The sequence below is a fragment of the Pseudophryne corroboree genome, chromosome 4, assembly GCF_028390025.1.
Source record: "Pseudophryne corroboree isolate aPseCor3 chromosome 4, aPseCor3.hap2, whole genome shotgun sequence".
In the NCBI taxonomy this organism is placed as follows: domain Eukaryota; kingdom Metazoa; phylum Chordata; class Amphibia; order Anura; family Myobatrachidae; genus Pseudophryne; species Pseudophryne corroboree.
The window spans coordinates 836,965,019-836,992,045 of NC_086447.1; the positions used below are offsets into that span (position 1 = coordinate 836,965,019).

Below are 27,027 nucleotides of genomic sequence, written 5' to 3' on the forward strand. Positions count from 1 at the left end.
TTTTCCAGTCACAGTTTGGTGGTGCACCCTGAGTCAATGGGGCTGCTACCAAAAACAGAGAAGAAAAAAGAGACTCTTTTCTGGGCGCACTCTTTACTTTTTGAATAATAATATAAATGTTACATAGATAAGATAAGAATAAATCTAAGTATAAAATATAACTTTTATTAACATCTTAAAATACCAAGATATATAGTCGTCAAAAATTAGATAACAATCCAATGAATAATGGAATTAGTCCAAAATTGTATCAATCCTCAATAACACAAACTTATGATGTAAGGATAAATCAATAAAAGTTCAATTAATAACAAATCAGTGCTGAATGTATTGTAATCTGTCCCGATTGTATCAATATAATAAGAATGCCAAAAAATTGATGAAACAAATGTAGAACCTCCAGATAATACTTGGGCTGTCGGAACAGACTAACCCTATATATGTTCACAATCAAAAGGTACTTAAGTACTAGTACCCACACTATTTGAAAAGGGGGACAGAGCAGATAGAAAAAAGTAACAGTGTGAATCTGCTGTCAGTGTTAGATTCTGAGCGTGACGGATCAATGTGAGCTCTACAACGCTGGGTATTCCTCAATGGTCGCCCACTAGAGTACTGACCCAGCCCAACACTGATTAGCTTCCAAGATCGGACGGCTTCGGGCGTTTCCAGTGTGGTATGATAGTAGAGGATTGCGAATGATGGCAAGGGCTCTTGGAATCACTGATGAGAGTTCACTATATATCTAGTATAAAGAAAAAGATGGATCTGCTGCCAATGTTAGACAGGGATAATCGCTGAATCAATGGTGAGAGTCCATGAAAAAGGATAAGTATGGAAAAGGAGAAAAGAAGAGGAGAGAAGGGGAAAGGGGGAATGAACAAGTGATTGCATCAACAAAGATATTGATTCCCCACCGAAATTTACACAGTGCTAATTGTATATCCGTGTATGAAAATATCTAAAAGAAGATTTTTTTGTATAGGTCAGTGAGACAATTAGCACTGTGTAAATTTCGGTGGGGAATCAATATCTTTGTTGATGCAATCACTTGTTCATTCCCCCTTTCCCCTTCTCTCCTCTTCTTTTCTCCTTTTCCATACTTATCCTTTTTCATGGACTCTCACCATTGATTCAGCGATTATCCCTGTCTAACATTGGCAGCAGATCCATCTTTTTCTTTATACTAGATATATAGTGAACTCTCATCAGTGATTCCAAGAGCCCTTGCCATCATTCGCAATCCTCTACTATCATACCACACTGGAAACGCCCGAAGCCGTCCGATCTTGGAAGCTAATCAGTGTTGGGCTGGGTCAGTACTCTAGTGGGCGACCATTGAGGAATACCCAGTGTTGTAGAGCTCACATTGATCCGTCACGCTCAGAGTCTAACACTGACAGCAGATTCACACTGTTACTTTTTTCTATCTGCTCTGTCCCCCTTTTCAAATAGTGTGGGTACTAGTACTTAAGTACCTTTTGATTGTGAACATATATAGGGTTAGTCTGTTCCGACAGCCCAAGTATTATCTGGAGGTTCTACATTTGTTTCATCAATTTTTTGGCATTCTTATTATATTGATACAATCGGGACAGATTACAATACATTCAGCACTGATTTGTTATTAATTGAACTTTTATTGATTTATCCTTACATCATAAGTTTGTGTTATTGAGGATTGATACAATTTTGGACTAATTCCATTATTCATTGGATTGTTATCTAATTTTTGACGACTATATATCTTGGTATTTTAAGATGTTAATAAAAGTTATATTTTATACTTAGATTTATTCTTATCTTATCTATGTAACATTTATATTATTATTCAAAAAGTAAAGAGTGCGCCCAGAAAAGAGTCTCTTTTTTCTTCTCTGTTTTAAGTTACTCACCTCCCCAACAGCAAGTTACTCATCACCCCAACAGCATGTTACTCACCTCCCCAACAGCAAGTTACTCATCACCCCAACAGCAAGTTACTCACCTCCCCAACAGCAAGTTACTCACCTCCCCAACAGCAAGTTACTCACCTCCCCAACAGCAAGTTACTCATCACCACAACAGCAAGTTACTCATCTCCACAACAGCACGTTACTCATCACCTCCCCAACAGCAAGTTACTCACCTCCCCAACAGCAAGTTACTCATCACAACAGCAAGTTACTCACCTCCCCAACAGCAAGTTACTCATCACTCCAACAGCATGTTACTCACCTCCCCAATAGCAAGTTACTCATCACCACAACAGCAAGTTACTCACCACCCCAACAGCAAGTTACTCATCACCCCTACAGCAAGTTACTCATCATCACAACAGCAAGTTACTCATCACCTCCCCAACAGCAAGTTACTCATCACCACAACAGCAAGTTACTCACCTCCCCAACAGCAAGTTACTCATCACCCCTACAGCAAGTTACTCACCTCCCCAACAGCAAGTTACTCATCATCACAACAGCAAGTTACTCACCTCCCCAACAGCAAGTTACTAATCACCAACAGCAAGTTACTCATCACCCCTACAGCAAGTTACTCATCATCACAACAGCTAGTTACTCACCTCCCCAACAGCAAGTTACTCATCACCACAACAGCAAGTTACTCACCACCCCAACAGCAAGTTACTCATCACTCCAACAGCATGTTACTCATCACTCCAACAGCAAGTTACTCACCTCCCCAATAGCAAGTTACTCATCACCCCAACAGCAAGTTACTCATCACCCCAACAGCAACTTACTGACCTCCCCAACAGCAAGATACTCATCACCCCAACAGCAAGTTACTCACCTTCCCAACAGCAAGTTAATCACCTCCCCAACAGCAAGTTAATCACCTCCTCAACAGCACATTACTCACCTCCCCAACAGCAAGTTACTTATCACATCAACAGGAAGTTACTCACCTCCTCAACAGCATGTTACTCACCTCCCCAACAGCAAGTTACTCATCACTCCAACAGCAAGTTACTCATCACCCCAACAGCAAGTTACTCATCACCCCTACAGCAAGTTACTCATCACCACAACAGCAAGTTACTCACCTCCCCAACAGCAAGTAACTCATCACCCCAACAGCAAGTTACTCATCACCCCAACAGCAAGTTACTCATCACCCCTACAGCAAGTTACTCATCACCACAACAGCAAGTTACTCATCACCACAACAGCAAGTTACTCATCACCACAGCAGCAAGTTACTCACCTCCCCAACAGCAAGTTACTCATCACCACAACAGCAAGTTACTCATCACTCCAACAGTATGTTACTCACCTCCCCAACAGCAAGTTACTCATCACCACAACAGCAAGTTACTCACCTCCCCAACAGCAAGTTACTCATCACTCCAACGGCATGTTACTCACCACCCCAACAGCAAGTTATTCATCACCCCAACAGCATGTTACTCACCTCCCCAACAGCAAGTTACTCATCACCACAGCAGCAAGTTACTCATCACCACAACAGCACGTTACTCATCACCTCCCCAACAGCAAGTTACTCACCTCCCCAACAGCAAGTTACTCATCACCCCAACAGCATGTTACTCACCTCCCCAACAGCAAGTTACTCATCACCCCAACAGCAAGTTACTCACCTCCCCAACAGCAAGTTACTCACCTCCCCAACAGCAAGTTACTCACCTCCCCAACAGCAAGTTACTCATCACCACAACAGCAAGTTACTCATCTCCACAACAGCACGTTACTCATCACCTCCCCAACAGCAAGTTACTCACCTCCCCAACAGCAAGTTACTCACCTCCCCAACAGCAAGTTACTCATCACAACAGCAAGTTACTCACCTCCCCAACAGCAAGTTACTCATCACTCCAACAGCATGTTACTCACCTCCCCAATAGCAAGTTACTCATCACCACAACAGCAAGTTACTCACCACCCCAACAGCAAGTTACTCATCACCCCTACAGCAAGTTACTCATCATCACAACAGCAAGTTACTCATCACCTCCCCAACAGCAAGTTACTCATCACCACAACAGCAAGTTACTCACCTCCCCAACAGCAAGTTACTCATCACCCCTACAGCAAGTTACTCACCTCCCCAACAGCAAGTCACTCATCATCACAACAGCAAGTTACTCACCTCCCCAACAGCAAGTTACTCATCACCAACAGCAAGTTACTCATCACCCCTACAGCAAGTTACTCATCATCACAACAGCTAGTTACTCACCTCCCCAACAGCAAGTTACTCATCACCACAACAGCAAGTTACTCACCACCCCAACAGCAAGTTACTCATCACTCCAACAGCATGTTACTCATCACTCCAACAGCAAGTTACTCACCTCCCCAATAGCAAGTTACTCATCACCCCAACAGCAACTTACTGACCTCCCCAACAGCAAGATACTCATCACCCCAACAGCAAGTTACTCACCTTCCCAACAGCAAGTTAATCACCTCCCCAACAGCAAGTTAATCACCTCCTCAACAGCACATTACTCACCTCCCCAACAGCAAGTTACTTATCACATCAACAGGAAGTTACTCACCTCCTCAACAGCATGTTACTCACCTCCCCAACAGCAAGTTACTCATCACTCCAACAGCAAGTTACTCATCACCCCAACAGCAAGTTACTCATCACCCCTACAGCAAGTTACTCATCACCACATTAGCAAGTTACTCACCTCCCCAACAGCAAGTAACTCATCACCCCAACAGCAGGTTACTCACCACCCCAACAGCAAGTTACTCACCTCCCCAACAGCAAGTTACTCATCACCACAACAGCATGTTACTCACCTCCCCACAGCAAGTTACTCATCACCACAACAGCAAGTAACTCACCTCCCCAACAGCAAGTTACTCATCACAACAGCAAGTTACTCACCTCCCCAACAGCAAGTTACTCATCACTCCAACAGCATGTTACTCACCTCCCCAATAGCAAGTTACTCATCACCACAACAGCAAGTTACTCACCACCCCAACAGCAAGTTACTCATCACCCCTACAGCAAGTTACTCATCATCACAACAGCAAGTTACTCATCACCTCCCCAACAGCAAGTTACTCATCACCACAACAGCAAGTTACTCACCTCCCCAACAGCAAGTTACTCATCACCCCTACAGCAAGTTACTCACCTCCCCAACAGCAAGTCACTCATCATCACAACAGCAAGTTACTCACCTCCCCAACAGCAAGTTACTCATCACCAACAGCAAGTTACTCATCACCCCTACAGCAAGTTACTCATCATCACAACAGCTAGTTACTCACCTCCCCAACAGCAAGTTACTCATCACCACAACAGCAAGTTACTCACCACCCCAACAGCAAGTTACTCATCACTCCAACAGCATGTTACTCATCACTCCAACAGCAAGTTACTCACCTCCCCAATAGCAAGTTACTCATCACCCCAACAGCAAGTTACTCATCACCCCAACAGCAACTTACTGACCTCCCCAACAGCAAGATACTCATCACCCCAACAGCAAGTTACTCACCTTCCCAACAGCAAGTTAATCACCTCCCCAACAGCAAGTTAATCACCTCCTCAACAGCACATTACTCACCTCCCCAACAGCAAGTTACTTATCACATCAACAGGAAGTTACTCACCTCCTCAACAGCATGTTACTCACCTCCCCAACAGCAAGTTACTCATCACTCCAACAGCAAGTTACTCATCACCCCAACAGCAAGTTACTCATCACCCCTACAGCAAGTTACTCATCACCACATTAGCAAGTTACTCACCTCCCCAACAGCAAGTAACTCATCACCCCAACAGCAGGTTACTCACCACCCCAACAGCAAGTTACTCACCTCCCCAACAGCAAGTTACTCATCACCACAACAGCATGTTACTCACCTCCCCACAGCAAGTTACTCATCACCACAACAGCAAGTAACTCACCTCCCCAACAGCAAGTTACTCATCACTCCAACCGCATGCTACTCACCACCCCAACAGCAAGTTACTCATCACCCCAACAGCATGTTACTCACCTCCCCAACAGCAAGTTACTCATCACCCCAACAGCAAGTTACTCACCTCCCCAACAGCAAGTTACTCATCACCCCTACAGCAAGTTACTCACCTCCCCAACAGCAAGTTACTCATCATCACAACAGCAAGTTACTCACCTCCCCAACAGCAAGTTACTCATCACCAACAGCAAGTTACTCATCACCCCTACAGCAAGTTACTCATCATCACAACAGCTAGTTACTCACCTCCCCAACAGCAAGTTACTCATCACCACAACAACAAGTTACTCACCACCCCAACAGCAAGTTACTCATCACTCCAACAGCATGTTACTCATCACTCCAACAGCAAGTTACTCATCACCCCAGCAGCAAGTTACTCACCTCCCCAACAGCAAGTTAATCATCACCAACAGCAAGTTACTCATCACCCCTACAGCAAGTTACTCATCATCACAACAGCTAGTTACTCACCTCCCCAACAGCAAGTTACTCATCACCACAACAGCAAGTTACTCACCACCCCAACAGCAAGTTACTCATCACCCCAACAGCATGTTACTCACCTCCCCAACAGCAAGTTACTCATCACCCCAACAGCAAGTTACTCACCTCCCCAACAGCAAGTTACTCATCACCCCTACAGCAAGTTACTCATCACCACATTAGCAAGTTACTCACCTCCCCAACAGCAAGTAACTCATCACCCCAACAGCAGGTTACTCACCACCCCAACAGCAAGTTACTCACCTCCCCAACAGCAAGTTACTCATCACCACAACAGCATGTTACTCACCTCCCCACAGCAAGTTACTCATCACCACAACAGCAAGTAACTCACCTCCCCAACAGCAAGTTACTCATCACTCCAACCGCATGCTACTCACCACCCCAACAGCAAGTTACTCATCACCCCAACAGCATGTTACTCACCTCCCCAACAGCAAGTTACTCATCACCCCAACAGCAAGTTACTCACCTCCCCAACAGCAAGTTACTCATCACCCCTACAGCAAGTTACTCACCTCCCCAACAGCAAGTTACTCATCATCACAACAGCAAGTTACTCACCTCCCCAACAGCAAGTTACTCATCACCAACAGCAAGTTACTCATCACCCCTACAGCAAGTTACTCATCATCACAACAGCTAGTTACTCACCTCCCCAACAGCAAGTTACTCATCACCACAACAACAAGTTACTCACCACCCCAACAGCAAGTTACTCATCACTCCAACAGCATGTTACTCATCACTCCAACAGCAAGTTACTCATCACCCCAGCAGCAAGTTACTCACCTCCCCAACAGCAAGTTAATCATCACCAACAGCAAGTTACTCATCACCCCTACAGCAAGTTACTCATCATCACAACAGCTAGTTACTCACCTCCCCAACAGCAAGTTACTCATCACCACAACAGCAAGTTACTCACCACCCCAACAGCAAGTTACTCATCACCCCAACAGCATGTTACTCACCTCCCCAACAGCAAGTTACTCATCACCCCAACAGCAAGTTACTCACCTCCCCAACAGCAAGTTACTCACCTCCCCAACAGCAAGTTACTCACCTCCCCAACAGCAAGTTACTCGTCACCACAACAGCAAGTTACTCATCTCCACAAAAGCACGTTACTCATCACCTCCCCAACAGCAAGTTACTCACCTCCCCAACAGCAAGTTACTCATCACAACAGCAGGTTACTCACCTCCCCAACAGCAAGTTACTCATCACTCCAACATCATGTTACTCACCTCCCCAATAGCAAGTTACTCATCACCACAACAGCAAGTTACTCACCACCCCAACAGCAAGTTACTCATCACCCCTACAGCAAGTTACTCATCATCACAACAGCAAGTTACTCATCACCTCCCCAACAGCAAGTTACTCATCACAACAGCAAGTTACTCACCACCCCTACAGCAAGTTACTCATCACCCCTACAGCAAGTTACTCACCTCCCCAACAGCAAGTTACTCATCATCACAACAGCAAGTTACTCACCTCCCCAACAGCAAGTTACTCATCACCAACAGCAAGTTACTCATCACCCCTACAGCAAGTTACTCATCATCACAACAGCTAGTTACTCACCTCCCCAACAGCAAGTTACTCATCACCACAACAGCAAGTTACTCACCACCCCAACAGCAAGTTACTCATCACTCCAACAGCAAGTTACTCACCTCCCCAATAGCAAGTTACTCATCACCCAAACAGCAAGTTACTCATCACCCCAACAGCAACTTACTGACCTCCCCAACAGCAAGATACTCATCACCCCAACAGCAAGTTACTCACCTTCCCAACAGCAAGTTAATCACCTCCCCAATAGCAAGTTAATCACCTCCTCAACAGCACATTACTCACCTCCCCAACAGCAAGTTACTCATCACATCAACAGGAAGTTACTCACCTCCTCAACAGCATGTTACTCACCTCCCCAACAGCAAGTTACTCATCACTCCAACAGCAAGTTACTCATCACCCCAACAGCAAGTTACTCATCACCCCTACAGCAAGTTACTCATCACCACAACAGCAAGTTACTCACCTCCCCAACAGCAAGTAACTCATCACCCCAACAGCAAGTTACTCACCAACCCAACAGCAAGTTACTCACCTCCCCAACAGCAAGTTACTCATCACCACAACAGCATGTTACTCACCTCCCCACAACAAGTTACTCATCACCACAACAGCAAATTACTCACCTCCCCAACAGAAAGTTACTCATCACTCCAACCGCATGTTACTCACCACCCCAAAACCAAGTTACTCATCACCCCAACAGCATGTTACTCACCTCCCCAACAGCAAGTTACTCATCACCCCAACAGCATGTTACTCACCTCCCCAACAGCAAGTTACTCATCACAACAGCAAGTTACTCATCACCCCAACAGCACATTACTCATCACCTCCCCAACAGCAAGTTACTCACCTCCCCAACAGCAAGTTACTCATCACCACAACAGCAAGTTACTCACCTCCCCAACAGCAAGTTACCCATCACCACAACAGCAAGTTACTCACCTCCCCAACAGCAAGTTACTCATCACCACAACAGCAAGTTACTCACCACTCCAACAGCAAGTTACTCATCACCACAACAGCAAGTTACTCACTACCCCAACAGCAAGTTACTCATCACTCCAACAGCAAGTTACTCATCACTCCAACAGCAAGTTACTCATCACCCCTACAGCAAGTTACTCACCTCCCCAACAGCAAGTTACTCACCTCCCCAACAGCAAGTTACTCATCACCCCAACAGCAACTTACTGACCTCCCCAACAGCAAGATACTCATCACCCCAACAGCAAGTTACTCACCTCCCCAACTGCAAGTTAATCACCTCCTCAACAGCAAGTTACTCACCTCCCCAATAGCAAGTTACTCACCTCCCCAACAGCAAGTTACTCATCACCCCAACAGCAAGTTACTCATCACCCCAACAGCAAGTTACTCATCACCCCATCAGCAAGTTATTCACCTCCCCTACAGCAAGTTACTCAACTCCCCAACAGCATGTTACTCATGACCCCAACAGCAAGTTACTCATCACCCCAACAGCAAGTTACTCATCACCCTAAACCCTCTTGACTTTTTTAAATAAAGTCTTACATTTTAATGGGCTAACACCCAAAAAAAATACAATTATAATATGCTGCTTGTCATAATGTCACAACAGTACATTTTACTCCTATCAATAAAGGCAGAAAATAATTATATTTATTAAATTCTTTGACCTGTGTATTACTAACCAGCCTAAACAAATTAAATGAAAGAGTTAAGCATAGGGTGTGTAATCCCTGTAACCAAGTATCCCTAGTGAGACCTGTTTCATGGGTCTTAAGGTCATGCAATTGAAAATAAAGTTAAAAAGAAATTCAAGTTGAATATTTAAAAAAACAGTACATGTAAAGAACAAACATCTTACCATCCATTCTTTGTTTGCTCCCATATCAGTTCCTTTTTTCACCGCTTATATATGCCACTGCCATCAGCCACTGCTCTTATGTGCCACTGTTCCCATCAGCCACTGCCCCCATTAGTCACTGCCTCTATCAGCCAATGTTCCCATCAGCCACTGCCCCCATTAGTCACTGCTCTATATGCCACTGTTCCCATCAACCACTGCTCCTATTAGTCACTGCTCTATGTGCAACTGCCTCCATCAGCCACTGTCCCAATTAGTCACTGCTCTATGTGCCACTGCCTCCATCAGCCAATGTTCCCATTAGCCACTTCCCCCATTAGCCACTGCCCCATTAGCCATTGCTCTCACCCACCCTTGCCCCCATCAGCCACTGCAAATATGAAAACAAATACTGTGGGAGGTCACTGTGTGTGTATTGTTAGGTTATCACCACCAAGTTACTCATCACAACAGCAAGTTACTCATCACCCCAACAGCACATTACTCATCACCTCCCCAACAGCAAGTTACTCACCTCCCCAACAGCAAGTTACTCATCACCACAACAGCAAGTTACTCACCTCCCCAACAGCAAGTTACCCATCACCACAACAGCAAGTTACTCACCTCCCAAACAGCAAGTTACTCATCACCACAACAGCAAGTTACTCACCACTCCAACAGCAAGTTACTCATCACCCCTACAGCAAGTTACTCACCTCCCCAACAGCAAGTTACTCATCACCAACAGCAAGTTACTCATCACCCCTACAGCAAGTTACTCATCATCACAACAGCAAGTTACTCACCTCCCCAACAGCAAGTTACTCATCACCACAACAGCAAGTTACTCACTACCCCAACAGCAAGTTACTCATCACTCCAACAGCAAGTTACTCATCACTCCAACAGCAAGTTACTCATCACCCCTACAGCAAGTTACTCACCTCCCCAACAGCAAGTTACTCACCTCCCCAACAGCAAGTTACTCATCACCCCAACAGCAACTTACTGACCTCCCCAACAGCAAGATACTCATCACCCCAACAGCAAGTTACTCACCTCCCCAACTGCAAGTTAATCACCTCCTCAACAGCAAGTTACTCACCTCCCCAATAGCAAGTTACTCACCTCCCCAATAGCAAGTTACTCACCTCCCCAATAGCAAGTTACTCACCTCCCCAACAGCAAGTTACTCATCACCCCAACAGCAAGTTACTCATCACCCCAACAGCAAGTTACTCATCACCCCATCAGCAAGTTATTCACCTCCCCTACAGCAAGTTACTCAACTCCCCAACAGCATGTTACTCATGACCCCAACAGCAAGTTACTCATCACCCCAACAGCAAGTTACTCATCACCCTAAACCCTCTTGACTTTTTTAAATAAAATCTTACATTTTAATGGGCTAACACCCAAAAAAAAATACAATTATAATATGCTGCTTGTCATAATGTCACAACAGTACATTTTACTCCTATCAATAAAGGCAGAAAATAATTATATTTATTAAATTCTTTGACCTGTGTATTACTAACCAGCCTAAACAAATTAAATGAAAGAGTTAAGCATAGGGTGTGTAATCCCTGTAACCAAGTATCCCTAGTGAGACCTGTTTCATGGGTCTTAAGGTCATGCAATTGAAAATAAAGTTAAAAAGAAATTCAAGTTGAATATTTAAAAAAACAGTACATGTAAAGAACAAACATCTTACCATCCATTCTTTGTTTGCTCCCATATCAGTTCCTTTTTTCACCGCTTATATATGCCACTGCCATCAGCCACTGCTCTTATGTGCCACTGTTCCCATCAGCCACTGCCCCCATTAGTCACTGCCTCCATCAGCCAATGTTCCCATCAGCCACTGCCCCCATTAGTCACTGCTCTATATGCCACTGTTCCCATCAACCACTGCTCCTATTAGTCACTGCTCTATGTGCAACTGCCTCCATCAGCCACTGTCCCAATTAGTCACTGCTCTATGTGCCACTGCCTCCATCAGCCAATGTTCCCATTAGCCACTTCCCCCATTAGCCACTGCCCCATTAGCCATTGCTCTCACCCACCCTTGCCCCCATCAGCCACTGCAAATATGAAAACAAATACTGTGGGAGGTCACTGTGTGTGTATTGTTAGGTTATCACCAGTGGTGCAGGAAAACGTCCATTGAGTGCATCACTGCAACACTCAATAGAGATCACAAGGGTAGAGTCAGCGACGCACCATCAAGGCAGTGCTGAATTTGCCCTGCAGTTGTCGACCAGAATGTGCATTAAACCTTTAGAAACTCTGAAGCAGTTGGCTTGGAGACTGAACAAGTAAAGTGTGCAGCTGCCAACAAAGAGGAGAAGCACATGAATGGGCATATATTTAATAACTTTAATGCCTAATTTCCTATTTTATGTAGAAGTAATCTTTAAATATATTTTTAACATTAATTAGTTCATTCTACTGTATGTTACTGCAATTGAAAAATCAGTGGGAGGAATTCAAGGAGAGGATTTGCACTGGGTGAAGTGGGTCATGTAAGGAGGTCTGTATATACTTAGAGGAAATCCTCAAACTGTTTTTGAAGGGTAATTTTTGAGACAGTTGTTGAGAGATGCTTAAGAATGATTACTGTTGCATGGAGTGCAGCAGTCAAAGATTGGGCATTAAAAAGCCTAATGGGAATTTGACATTCACCGTTATACAATTAATACTGAGAACACAGATGAAAATCAAGACTTGTTCGAATTTTTTTTATTTTTGAGTACTTTTTTCTTTCTTTTTCAGAAAAAAATCCTTACGCAGAGCATGCATGCACTCACATGGTATAACACATATAAGTATGTGCAATCGGGACCTGAGATAAGCATATGGATTGTATTCTCATCTAGTATAAAGTTCAACATCTAATCTCCAGTTTGAGATTCTTCTAAGCTTTATTTTTTAGAAGACCACCTGGCGATCACGCCATACAGTAAGTTCTGTTTTGACATTTTTGCATTTGAAATGAATATGTTTTCTTTATCACTAGAACAAAAAAATTACATACATCAATTTTAAAAAGTGATATTGTACTAATATCTCAAGAATCAGAAATAATCTTATGAACTGGACCAAGAGTTAACTGTAATCAGATCCTATGAAGTCAAAAGCAAAGACATACTAGATCATGCCTGCAATATAAATGTTGTGACTAGTTTATTTTGGTTTTAAAAATTATGGCCCTCATTCCGAGTCGTTCGCTCGGTAATTTTCATCGCATCGCAGTGAAATTCCGCTTAGTACGCATGCGCAATATTCGCACTGCGACTGCGCCAAGTAATTTAACAATGAAGATAGTATTTTTACTCACGGCTTTTTCTTCGCTCCGGCGATCGTAGTGTGATTGACAGGAAATGGGTGTTACTGGGCGGAAACACGGCGTTTTATGGGCGTGTGGATAAAAACGCTACCGTTTCCGGAAAAAACGCAGGAGTGGCCGGAGAAACGGGGGAGTGTCTGAGCGAACGCTGGGTGTGTTTGTGACGTCAAACCAGGAACGACAAGCACTGAACTGATCGCAGATGCCGAGTAAGTCTGAAGCTACTCTGAAACTGCTAAGTAGTTTGTAATCGCAATATTGCGAATACATCGGTCGCAATTTTAAGAAGCTAAGATTCACTCCCAGTAGGCGGCGGCTTAGCGTGTGTAACTCTGCTAAAATCGCCTTGCGAGCGATCAACTCGGAATGAGGGCCAATGAGTATTAATCCATGGTACAGTGTTTCTTACACAAAAATGATCAGAATGGAATTTGGCAGAAGGAAACCTTCCTCTGCAACCTCATCACAAAGGTCAATGTCTGAAGTATGTCCACAAAAAACTAATTGGATAGAACATTTTTGAATGAATGTGCTTTTGGATAAAAAAAAAACAAATATGTTAATTTTTGGCCACAACCAGAAAAGGTACATTTGGAGAAAAAAAACGGTTAAATAATTTGCAAAGAACCTGGAGTTTGCTCTATAATGCTCTGGAATGGTGTGGCAACTAGTTGCACGGGAGAATATTCAATTACCCACATTAAGTGCAGATTTTACCGCGGGTCAACTTAACAAGCACTTGGTTGGCTACATTCACCATGTGCGTTCCCGTGACCCTCACTATTTAATTAGAAAATGCTTATTGCGACACTAGTGTGGTAATTCTACATTGCACGACCAGGGGGAAGTGCATGAAAAAGTGGCAAAATCACCTTACTAGGAAAACCAGCAGAGATGGGTCTACTAGCAACCACCAACAGATATGGGTCCACTAGAAAAACACCAGTAGAACTGGGTCATGAGGAAACACTAACAGATGGTCTATTAGAAAACACCAGCAGAAATTAGGCTTTTAGGAAACACCAGTAGAGATGCATCTACTAGGAAACCCCAGCAGAGATGGGTCTACTAGCAAACACCAGTAGAGATGGCCTACTAGAAAACACCTGCAGTTGAGTCTACTAGAAAACACCAGCAGAGATGGGTCTACTAGAAAACACCAGCAGAGATGGGTCTACTAGAAACCAGCAGAGATGGGACTACTAGAAAACACCAGCAGAGATGGATCTACTAGAAACCAGCAGAGATGGGACTACTAGAAAACACCAGCAGAGATGGGTCTACTAGCAAACACCAGTAGAGATGGCCTACTAGAAAACACTTGCAGTTGAGTCTACTAGAAAACACCAGCAGAGATGGGACTACTAGAAAACACCAGCAGAGATGGGTCTACTAGAAACCAGCAGAGATGGGACTACTAGAAAACACCAGCAGAGATGGGTCTACTAAAAAACACCAGTAGAAATTAGTCTTTTAGGAAACACCAATAGAGATGGGTCTATTAATCCGAATCCATGAACACAAAACTTGATTTAACCACACTGCAGTGATCCTAGTGGAAGCTAGAGAGTACGTAGCCATTAGGGGCCTAATTCAGACCTGATCACAAGAGCAAAATGTTTCACTAATGGACAAAACCATGTGGAGTGCAGATGGGGCAGATATAACAAGTGCAGAGAGAGTTATATTTGTGGGCTGGCTGCGTTGTTTTTTTATAATTGTACCAGGGACAGACATTGACAAGAACAAGATGGTGGGCCATTAGGTATACTGTAGTGATGACTTTCTTTCATTGGAGACATATTTCTCTTAAAAGTGTTAGAATGCTTGATGGACGTCTTCATCTCTTTTGCATTGAACTTTGAAGTGTACTGGTATTAGAGAGAGATAAACAGACAATAAAAGAGAAACAGGTAATGAAAACACCCAAAACTTCAGACTACACTTGAGTATAACAATCCAGTGTCAAAACCCAACACCTCTGCATCTGCAGAGATTATTACGTCATACATTACAGTAAAAAAACAGAAATAAAAAGAACGAGAAATGCCTAAATTATTTGACACCTGCTGTTCTACGACAGGTTTCCAGATCTAAAAATATGTTCTGGACAAAAAAAAAAAGTTAAACGATTAAATAGAAAGCAGTCTGTTCTGGTTCATTGTCTTTATCCGAGATAGTTAGACCGTCCATGCAACAGATGCCAAAGTGATTCAGCAGTAGTAGCAATCACTCAGCATATAAAGACGCACAATAATCATTGTGTAATTGCGAAAACTAATACATAAAATACTTTTGTATCGAAGCACAAATGGCATGGTGACATCACTCAAGGAATAATATAAAGGGAAAAATATCATTAAAATTCTAGTACAATCTAATGATTATTACATAATTATGTCATTTGGCAAAAATGAATGCCTTCTTTTTTTGTACAATAAATTAATGTTTTTGTTGTTGGGTCTTTGTTAAAAGTTAATGGATTTCTGGTCTGCAAGAGCGGGGTTTTGGATTTTCTTTTAAATGTTACTAATGTTTACATATAATCTTCCCTCCGTTAGAGCATACAGGGACATAAAAAGGAAGCAGAGCTGCAAAACAGGGTTTTAAATATTTAGTAAAAAATACATGCATCGGGGGCGTGGCCACGGCGGCAAAGGACTAGGCAGCGGGACCGAGGAGCTCCCTGGATAATTAATCCTGCATCAATCCTGGGGCTCTGATTGTGGTCTCCTCTGGACTCATCTCCTGCCTGGAGGTACTGGGGAGGCGGCGGGCACCGTTGAAGATCCGTGCGAGCGCTCCCGGCTCGCGTCGGCGGCCGCCCGGACTCCGGGCCTAGGCCGCAGTTCAGTCCCCGGCCTCGATTTTGGAGCTCCGCCGGGCGCGTGCGCGCGCGCACACGATCGAGCGCCCGAGGCGGTCACGGCGGCCAGCGGCACTGGAGAAGAGCGGCGCCCCACTCCTGCACCCCCAGGGCTCCACATATACATTATCCTGCTCCCCTGAAGGCTGGTGCAGGGAGGGAAGAGGGAGAAATCTGTGTGCTGGGCGGCCATTTTACCTGCAGCTCCCTGTATTACTACTCGCAGCAAGGTGCAGTGTGGATGAAGACTGTACTGGGCTGGAGGATTGGATCTTGTCCCAGCAGCCCTGCCAATTGCTTATATTGTTGGAGTATCACACACTGGACATATTTATTTATACCATTGGACTCCCCTGGTCCCCCTTCTCCCTTCACTATAACAGCCGGCTATCCCAGTGCCTGGCGTGCTGCTGATACTGCATTTACCGCCCACTGTTATACTTTTTGACACTGAATATTGGGACTCTCAGTATTGCTGGGCCTTAACACGATGGTGAGGGGCGGCCAGAGTGCGGCCGCGGCTAAACTGGAGAAGTTTGCTCGACAACCTGCATCCCAGTCGACGCAGTCATCTCCTAAGCTCTCCCCCCCTGCCAGAATGGACCCATCGGCTGGGTCCGACTCGGGGGCGAACGCACAGCCACCTGCTCCTTCCATCCAGCAGGTCCTGGAGGCCATAGCGGCCAGTGAACAACGTCTGTCGGACAAGATGGAGAAGGTGCAGTGTGATCTATCACTGCTGCGACAGGACGTCCAGCGAGTACGGGAGAGGGTGGGCGAAACTGAGACTAGGGTCTCCAACCTGGAAGACCTCAGCGGTCCTCTACAACGATCGGTGTCTGCAGTCACACAACAAGTCACAACGTTGCAAACCAAACTCCTGGACATGGAGGGCAGACTCCGCAGAAATAATGTGAGGTTCGTAGGCCTCCCCGAAAAGGAAGAGGGGGCACATCCCGAAGATTTCTTGGAATCCTGGCTAAAAGAGGCATACGGTGCTGAATCCTTTACCTCTCAGTTTGCAGTGGAGCGGGCTCACCGCGTGCCCTTCCGGCCTTTACCCCCAGGCGCCCCACCACGAACTTTTATAGCAAAATTCCTGCACTACAAGGACCGGGACTCAGTCCTGCGCCTGGGACGCGTGAAGGGCCCCCTGATCCGGAATGGAATCCGGTGTCGGCATTTCCAGACTTTGCAGCAGACGTTCAAAAAGACCGAGACCAGTTTCTTCCCATAAAGCGACGCCTTCGTGACCTGAACCTACCCTACTCGATGCTGTTTCCCTCCAGGTTGCGTGTGGTGGCAGACGGGGAGACCAAATTCTTCAACTCGCCCAGGGAAGCGGCTTCCTGGTTGGACAGATATGCTCCAGGGGCCCGCCAGCTGGCTTTAGACTGACATCGGGTCGCCCTCCTCTATGGGCCTACATTCCGCAAGTATAAGTCCGGGGAGCTTCCTCTCGTTTAGTGGTTCTGGACTTTGCTGAGAAGTGTTATAAACGTATAAACGCATAAAGGTTTAGATATTTGGGTTGTTTTGATCTGTACGCCTAGTACAGTGTTGCCGTAGGCTTTGGGATCTCCAGGGCTAGAGTTCGGTTAGGGATATGGGTATGCCACAGTTCGGGGAGTTATACGGGGTGGGGGGATGCTTGGGGGCCGCTGTTGGCCCCTCAGCAGTTATTTTTCTGTTTTCTGTTTTGAACTTACGAAGCCAATATACTTGTTATTCAGAGGGTGTGGTGGGGTCGCTCTGTTTTCAGGGGTTCGGCTCGGGGTCCGGGGCCTGCGGACGACATGATTACGTGAGCGGAGCGCCGGGTGGACGGGTGGTTGTTAGAAGTGTTGTGCCCCTGTTGATGACTTGGCCGACATGCCTCCCTTAAAAATCTTGGCGTGGAATGTCCGGGGCATCAACAACAAAGTAAAGCGATCCTTAGTATTTAAAATGATCAAGAAATATGGCCCGGATATCATTTGTCTAAGCGAAACCCATTTGGAGGGAAATAGGCTGTTGTCGCTCCGCAGGCCTTGGGCGGGGTGGGCGTATCATTCCTCGCACTCCTCTTATTCCCGGGGGGTGTCGGTAATGATAAGGAGGACCGTACAGTTTGAGATGATCAGAGTAAATACAGATCCGCATGGTAGATACGTGTTCATAGAATGTAAACTGTTCTCACGTAATTTTTTCCTACTGTCTGTGTATGTTCCATTCGACAGTGTTGAGTGGCCTTACCTATGGGGAGTCATGAGGAACATGGGCTTTGGCCCAAACTTTATTCAGTGGATCAAACTGCTATACCAGAATCCACGTGCCAGGGTCCTGGTGAACGGCTATATTTCCTCCTCCTTCCCTTTGACACGGGGCACCAGACAGGGATGCCCCCTCTCTCCTGCCCTGTTTGCCATAGCCATGGAGCCCCTCGCCTGCTTGATCAGATCGCACCCGGACATTGGGGGAATAGGTACGGGTTCCTGCACCGATAAAATAGCCCTTTATGCGGATGACTTGCTGTTATTCCTTCAAGACTACGCGGTGGAGATGCCCACTGTGCTGCGGGTTATCGAGACCTTCGGTGGGTATTCGGGTCTCCGCATAAACTGGTCCAAATCATTTATTATGCCCATTATAGGCTCCCTCCCCCAGGTTCCGAAAATATCCCTGCCGCTGTGTTGGACAGTCCAGTTTAAGTACCTCGGGATTCTAATTACCAACGACCCATCAGACTTTGTGCCCTTAAACCTTGACCCTCTTGTACAGACAGTAGTGCGCAAATCGAGAGCTTGGTGTAAGCTACCACTGACAATGACGGGCAGGGTCGGCCTCATTAAAATGGTAGTTTTGCCTAAACTATTATATGTTCTATTGCAGTCCCCTGTATACATCTTTCCAGCCTTCTTCAGGAAATTAAATAGCGTCCTGACGTCCTTGATATGGGCCAATAAAAGATCTAGAATAAAATTAACCACCCTCACTAGACAAAAAAGGGATGGCGGCCTGGCCTTGCCCCACTTCCAACTGTATTACTATGCTGCCCAGCTATCACATATCGGTATGTGGCTTCAAGGAAGGGAGGGGGCGGAGCTGGGTCGGGCGTTCCTTCGGTGCTATTACCCGGATCTTTCTCCGGCACAGGTCCTGGTGGGGGGAAACCCTTCTAGATTCTCACCTCCTATTGTCTTTCAGGCAATGAAGATATGGTTGGCATTGAAGGGCCTGCTCGGGTATGAGGGTATGGACCCAGATACTCCCCTATGGCACTCCACATTGCTTAATGAACTGAGGTCTCTAGAGTGCGAGGAGGTATGGGCTCCTTATTCGATAGACTCGCTGTCCCAGTTATACGGTGACGGTTCATTGAAATCATTTCAGCAATTAAAGGAGGAGTTTGGACTCCCGAACTCTCACTTTTACAGATTTTTACAGCTCCGGCATGCCTTGCAGGCGCAATTCGGAGATTCCCCCCCGGCGCTCCTCCCCTTTCCCATAAAAACATTTCTACATTCACTGGGTCGAGTCAAGGTGATCTCCTTCACCTACTCGTACCTTCTTCAAACAATGCATGCAGACCCGCTCTCGAATCTTCGGGAGAACTGGGAGTGTGACTTGGGTCCCATAGACGGGGAAGACTGGGAGGGCGCTCCGGGCAATCCGAGCCAGGTCACCAAATCGCTGCGGTTTCAGCAGATACAGCTTTTCATTCTGCATAGATCGTACATGACACCGAGCAGGCTGGCCAGATTTAGGTCTGATTGTGCTGATGTTTGTCCCAAGTGCGGGGCTGCCGGAGGCACATTCTGGCACCTCATATGGGAATGCCCGTTGCTGCAAGTGTTCTGGGCTGGGGTCGGGTCGATTCTGGAACATACGGGAATGCCGAGAGGATTGCTGACTCCGAGATTTTGTATTTTGGGGGTGGGCGACTCTGACTCTGGGTCCCGATGGGAAAGCATGTATGCCCGCAGTGTGTGCGCGCTTGCAAAAGTGTGTATCGCGCGGACATGGATGGCCCCGCGTCCTCCCACGATAACTGCTTTCAAAAGTTTGGTAAACGATACCCTACTAAAAGAACGATATGTATATATGAAATATAATGCCCTTAACAGATACGAGAAGATATGGTCTCCCTGGATCGCTTCCACATACTCCTCCCTTGCCCTTCAAACTTAGAGGGCCCTGGCTCTCGCTGCGGAGGCGCTATTTGGGCCCCGGGGCGTTGGGCCGAGCCTTTTATCTCCCCTTTAATGCAGCTGGTTGACTATCTAGCTACCACACCACACCATACACACCTTAACTTGACTAGGCTTGAGTTTGTTTCAGAGGGATTAGTTCGGGGATAGTGGGGTTGTGGGTTATATATGGCCCACTAGACGGGGTAATTACACTAAAGATGCGGGGAGAAAATATTTAAAATGTTAAATATGTGAATCATGACCTGCTTACAGACTTCATATAATATGCATATTGCGGGAAGACCGCACGGGAATAGTAACGCGGGGAATGTCATTCATATATGTATACCATTTAAAATAAAAAAGAATGACTCAGAATATTGTGATATTCCAACTGTGCTTCCCAATGTATACTGAAATGTCTGTATCTTTAACATGCTGTTGAATAAAAATTACTCTATTTAAAAAAAAAATACATGCATCATTTAGATGCAGTTAAACTCATACCAAGTATATCATTGTCTGTCTATACAGCATAGGCATCACTGGAAATTGCAAGCGGTTTTCCTGAATGGGGCTCATGTAACGTTGGACATAAACTTAATTTGAGTTGTTTTACTGCATACTGTGGCTATTTCCACTCTGCCCCCCCAAAAAACTCTTACACTATTCCCTATAGCTACTGGTAAGCATTTTGAACTTCCAAACCCCGTATGTTTAAATAGGTAAAACAGAGGTTGTCAGAGGAGTGCACTTGTGGGCAAAGGGCCTGATTCGTGTTTTAAGTAATGCAAAAAAGCAAGCATTACTAGGCAAAGCCATGTTGCACTGCAGGTGGGGCAGATGAAACATGTGCAGAGAGATTTAGATGTGGGTAGGTTATATTTTTTCTATGCAGGGTAAATACTGGCTACTTTTGCATGTAGCCCACAAATACTGGACAGACTTATTTTTAAACTGCAATTTAGATTTCTGCTTGAACACATCCCACCCAAATCTAAATTTTTCCACACATTACATCTGCCCCACCTGCAGTGCAATACGACTTTGCCGGGTTGCCTTTTTGCTTTACTTACAAACATGAATCGGGATCGAAGTGCTGTAAGGTCATTTACATGCAGATGAGTCCTGACCCCACCAAATATGCATGTGCGTGTGTGGGGTGGTAAATCTCTTTCATCGGTGCAAACTATCAACTGACAGTGATGAGGAAAAGTGGCCACTTCTATTTAGTGTGGGAGCTACTTGCAGTATTACACTAATTTTTGCAATTGGTCCGCAGTGCAAAGCAGATTCCCATTTGAGCTTTTACAGGGGAACACAAAGAATGTTTGTATTTTCTCTTTTAAACTTAACTAGTACTTTCACTCTGTGTTTGTTTTATTTCCCTTTTACATGGAATATGCAGATTTATTATCGATTAATAAGACTGTGTAGACATAAGGGCCCTACACACTATGCGATCCACCGCCAAGCTGCCTGACAGCGGATACGGCCGACGGGCGACCCGGCGGTGGGAGGGCATTGATGGGGGAGGGGGGGGCGACCCGGCGGCGGGGCGGCCATTGGCGGGGGGGGGGGGGGGAGTGAAGTTTCTTCAGTCCCCCCGTCACCCGGCTCCATAGCAGTGCAGTCAAATATGGACGAGATCGTCCATATTGGCCTGCATGCACAAGCGACGGGGCACCAACGATGATCGAGCGCGGGGCCGCGCATCGTTCATCGCTGAAAGATATGAACGGTATCTTGTTCATTAATGAACGAGATCGTTCATATCTTTCAGTAATATCGCCTAGTGTGTAGGGCCTAATAGACAGGCTATATGGTGGAGAATTGTGTACTGGAACTGTAGCGATTACTACCAACACTGGACCTGATTCAGGGACGGTCGCAAATGTATTCACAACTGTAATCCTGCATTCAGTGGCTGTGCAAAGATATGCAAATGTTGCAGCTGCCGGGATTTGTATTGAGATGTCCACCAGTGGCTTCTCAGGTCCACCAATTGTGGACTAGGGAGGGAGAAGGAACCCACCAATCCTGCAACCACACACATCTGGGTACCACCAGTTTATGTGTATCTGTTTCTAAATATTTTTTCATCTATTTATTTAAATAAAGAAAAAGAAAACCAGCGCTGCATTCACTCAGTTACTCAGGACTAAAGAAGAGATAATGCTTTGACCGCATAAAATGTATCATTTAATACATATGCAATAAGTGTACACTAATAGGGATAATACATAGTATACAAAAAATAAAAAGTAAAAACAAAATTTACAGGCACCTCTCAGCAGAAAAAATGTATTTAAAATCATTCTCCTTTAATAAGATAAAAATCCAGTCACTGAGACTAGGGTCGAGTACATACTGGAGCGATACTGGCACAATTTGCCATATGGGATTGATAAATCGTGCATATTGCCTAGTGAGCATCACTAATTGTGTGTTCCAGTGGGTCGCATGCACCTGGAGCTTTGTAATGAAGGACGGAACGAGATATGGTCCATTAGATCGGGCAGTGTGTACCAGCACTCTTGCATCTATCTGGCCTAAAAGTTCAGAAGCAATTAGCAACAATGTCTCACCATAACGGCATCAGAACCATGATGTAAGCCACAGGAACTGTGTCCACAATAAATTGGGAGCCAATAGCAGTTACTGTGCTACAGTTAGAAATCCCACAGTATTGTGTAGAAGAGGCATCCGAATCCTCCGCTATGTGGGACATGTGCCAGCGATGCACAGACCGGAGAGTTATGCTGGCAGGTAAACAGTCTAGATGTGCAGCTCCTGGAGATCCGGCCAAACATGCTGTGCAGCACTGTAAAGTGACCAAGAAACGTGCTCACACACACGGGGGAGAACACTGTAACCGGAGTTCCTTGTACTGTACATCGACATGCAAGTTAGCTGGGTTCAGATGGCAAGGTAGAGAGGTAGCAGAGTGGCAGAGAGGCACCAAGTGCACCAATAGAACAGCCCTGACCGGTTTCTTTCCGTGACCAGGATTTCTTGAGAGGGAAATCCCTCTGCAGAAATCCCGGCTTCGGGAAGAATCCAGCTTAGGCTGGATGTAGAACCTCATTGAGTTTGCAGTCCATAAAATCTATTTTGACTACTTCATGGCAAAATTCAGATCTTCCCTTTGGAATGAATATGTGTGTTGAGTGGTTATAGCAGGGAATATATTAGATCAGACCAGAGGTTCTCAAACGCGGTCCTTAAGGCACCCCAACGGTCCAGGTTTAGGTAGATCCATGGTTTAGCACAGATGGTTAAATCAAACTGACTGAGGTGCTATTTAAGTCACCTGTGGGCAAGCATGGATAAACTTAAAACCTGGACCGTTTGGGTGCTTTATGACCGCCTTTAAAAACCTCTGGATTAGAGTATTACTTTAATAGGAACCAACTGATTACATGAGAGATACCACCGTCACCAAGAACTTTAATTCCCACCAGTTCGTTACTCTAGGCTACAACTTTGCTGGATCCTATCTGGAACCTCAGGTCTAGCCGCAGAGATCAACAAAATAGCTTCAGGAATTGTGTCATGGTTGTTTCATCTTATATTGGTAGCTTCAAGGGTTCAACTGGGGATGTTTATATTATACTATCCTTCAACTCATCTAAAAAGTTGAATATCTCTTGGATTAATTACTTGGTAGCAACTTCCCTCAAACAAGTTTAACTTTATTGGAGATTTAGGGTCACTACTGAATTTTCACCAAACTGGTGGCCTGTCCATTTTAGCAGCTTAAACGCAACCTAACGCCTGTGTAATGCAATGTTTTGTACTGCACTTTGTTTCTTGTTATGTTTCTGTTTATGTGCTACAGTATGTAATTCGCAGCCGAACCCCTGTTGTTATTATTATTATTACATTTTATTTATAAGGCGCCACAAGTGTTTCGCAGCGCTGTACAAAGGCCAGTACAGAGAGGCAAAACTTAACATTACAGTAAATAAATAGCAAAAATAGAGTACAGGTAGCAAAGAGCACCACAATGCTCAAAAATAATACAGCTTAGATGTAAGACTCCATATAATGGATAATCAATATACACAAATAATGACAGAAGAGAAGAAGAAAGAAATAAAGAAAAAAAGAAAGAAAAAAAGAGAAAGAAAGAAAGAAAGAAAGAAAGAAAGAAAGAAAGAAAGAAAAAGAAAGAAAAAGAAAGAAAGAAAGAAAGAAAGAAAGAAAGAAAGAAAGAAAGAAAGAAAGAAAGAAAGAAAGAAAGAAAGAAAGAATAATAAGAAGCTATGATGTATAATTTTGCCTCTTGTCCTTTCTTCTATCCCATATCTATGTATCACAATGTGGCTATGTATTTGTTTTTTCATCCTAAAAAATCCACATTTTAGTACAGTTTATTCGCTTATATTTAAAAAAAATTAATATATTTATTGTAAAAGAAAGAATTTATGAATGATGAAGCAGAAATCCAGGTGATCCACCCATGGCTTATTTATAGGCCAGAGAATTTCATAATGAGGGCAAAAGCTCCTGCCTTACAGAGTAACATAATAAATATTACAGACTCTAACTCAAATAAATCATTCTGCTAAAGACACAAAAAATAAAAACAGACCTTATAACCTAACTTATATCAACTATCAATCTTGTTACAAAGACTTGTAACCAAAGGTCCTCCAGCCTACAGTATGCAAGATCCTTGAGGAATTACATGGGTTTAGGTAATCATTTCATTTTATTCAGTGCACTCTGAAATGCTGTATGATCTGACCTTGGAATTATATTATTGCTACACAGAGCAAAATTATATATAATCAGCAGCACAGCCTGTAGGTGACATCCAAATGAACAATATTTTTGTACAGACAATGACATTTTTCTAACGTTAAAGACACATTTGCTTCATATTATACAAAAAGTCAATGAATATGGACGTTAGTTTGGAAACAACTAATTTTAACCTGCATTTATGTATATATGTGTATATATATAGTTATATATATATACTATATATATATAGTTTTTACCTCAAAAACAGGTATTTAATTTTTTTCCCAAAAATACCCATGTTATTACAGTCTACATAAGAGGAAAAAGAAAAAACAGATTTAAAACCAAAATGGGGGACCATGCCTTGGGAAAAGGAATCAGGGACTGACAAAAAAAATAAATACAAGAAGGTAATACAGGTTGAGTATCCCTTATCCAAAATGCTTGGGACCAGAAGTATTTTGGAGATCGGATTTTTCCGTATTTTGGAATAATTGCATACCATAATGAGATATCATAGTGATGGGACCGAAGTCTAAGCACAGAATGCATTTATGTTTTATATGCACCTTATACACACAGCCTGAAGGTAATTTAGCCAATATTTTTAATAACTTTGTGCATTAAACAAAGTGTGTGTACATTCACACAATTCATTTATGCTTCATATACACCTTATACACACAGCCTGAAGGTCATTTGATAAAATATTTTAATAACTTTGTGTATTAAACAAAGTTTGTGTACATTGAGCCATCAGAAAACTCACTATCTCACTCTCACTAAAAAAAATCCGTATTTCGGAATATTCCATATTTTGGAATATTTGGATATGGGATACTCAACCTGTAATAATCATCAAGGGAACTGAAATATTTTTTAGAGGCTAGAAGTAGGGCCTAAAACAAAAATGAACCATTGGTCCCAAATGTAATTAAACCTACTTTATTATAGAGAAAGGCATTTTTTTTCTCCATCTCAGCAATAAACCAAATTTGATCTTTAATCACATTCAAAGATTTCCAACATTTGGCTATGGAACCTCTAGCAGCTTGACGCACATGAAAGATTAGTTTATTTGAAAAATGAATAAAACCCTGAAACCGCGAGCCCTAGTAAAGCCATCCAAGTACTCAAAGGAACTGAAGTTTTTAAAATATCCCTCAAAAGCTTCTCAATTTCACTGCAGTAAGGAATGTCCTTAGGTCAGGTTCATCAAATGTGTGCAAAAAGCCTAATTCAGACCTGATCGTTAGGCTGCGTTTTCGTACAGCCTGCCATCATGGGTATGCACCGCAATGCGCAGGCCCGTTGCATGGGTACAAAGCGGATCGCTGCTCAGCGAGGGCTTTGTGCGAAGAATCCATTTGCACGGGCGTTCGCAAGGAGATTGAAAGGAAGAAGGCGTTTGTGGGTGTCAATTGACCGTTTTCTGGGAGTGGTTGGAAAAACGCATGCGTGTCCAAGCATTGGCAGGGCGGGTTCCTGACGTCAATTCCGGTCCCGGATAGGCTGAAGTGATCGCAGCAGCTGCGTAAGTCCTGAGCTACTCAGAGACTGCACAAATTCTATTTGTACAGCTCTGCTACACATGCGTTCGCACACTTGCAAAGCGAAAATACACTCCCCTATGGGCGGAGACTATGCAAACGTAGGACTGCAAAAAAACCCTAGCGAGCGAACAGGTCTGAATTAGGCCCAAAGTCACCTACCTGACCACATCCACACCAACAGAGTGGAGAATACTACTCCATGAATCCTTACCGGGAGAGGCCCAAGATCCTCCTCCCATCCGAACCATAAAATCTGAGAATGTTATAGAAAATTGAAATAACACCTTTTCTCATAGCGGAATCGTGGCATAACCTTTCAAAGGCGTAAAATGTCTAAAAATTAATGCTCGTGTAAGGAGTGTAAATAACAGCGAAATTACAGATAGTAATTGGTTACTATGGACAACAATACACCTGGTTCATTTGTTGAAA

At 44.3% G+C, this 27,027-nt stretch overlaps 1 protein-coding gene and 2 pseudogenes across 5 annotated transcripts in view; 1 reads left to right on the top strand and 2 right to left on the bottom strand.

Moving 5' to 3' along the window:
- PLCB4 (phospholipase C beta 4) overlaps nt 1-27,027 on the bottom strand; it is a 563,803-nt gene that overhangs the window by 529,003 nt on the left and 7,773 nt on the right. The gene's annotated exons all lie outside the window — the stretch shown is intronic.
- LOC134912265 (5S ribosomal RNA) lies at nt 572-690 on the bottom strand (annotated as a pseudogene).
- On the top strand, nt 1,246-1,364 carry LOC134911981 (5S ribosomal RNA; annotated as a pseudogene).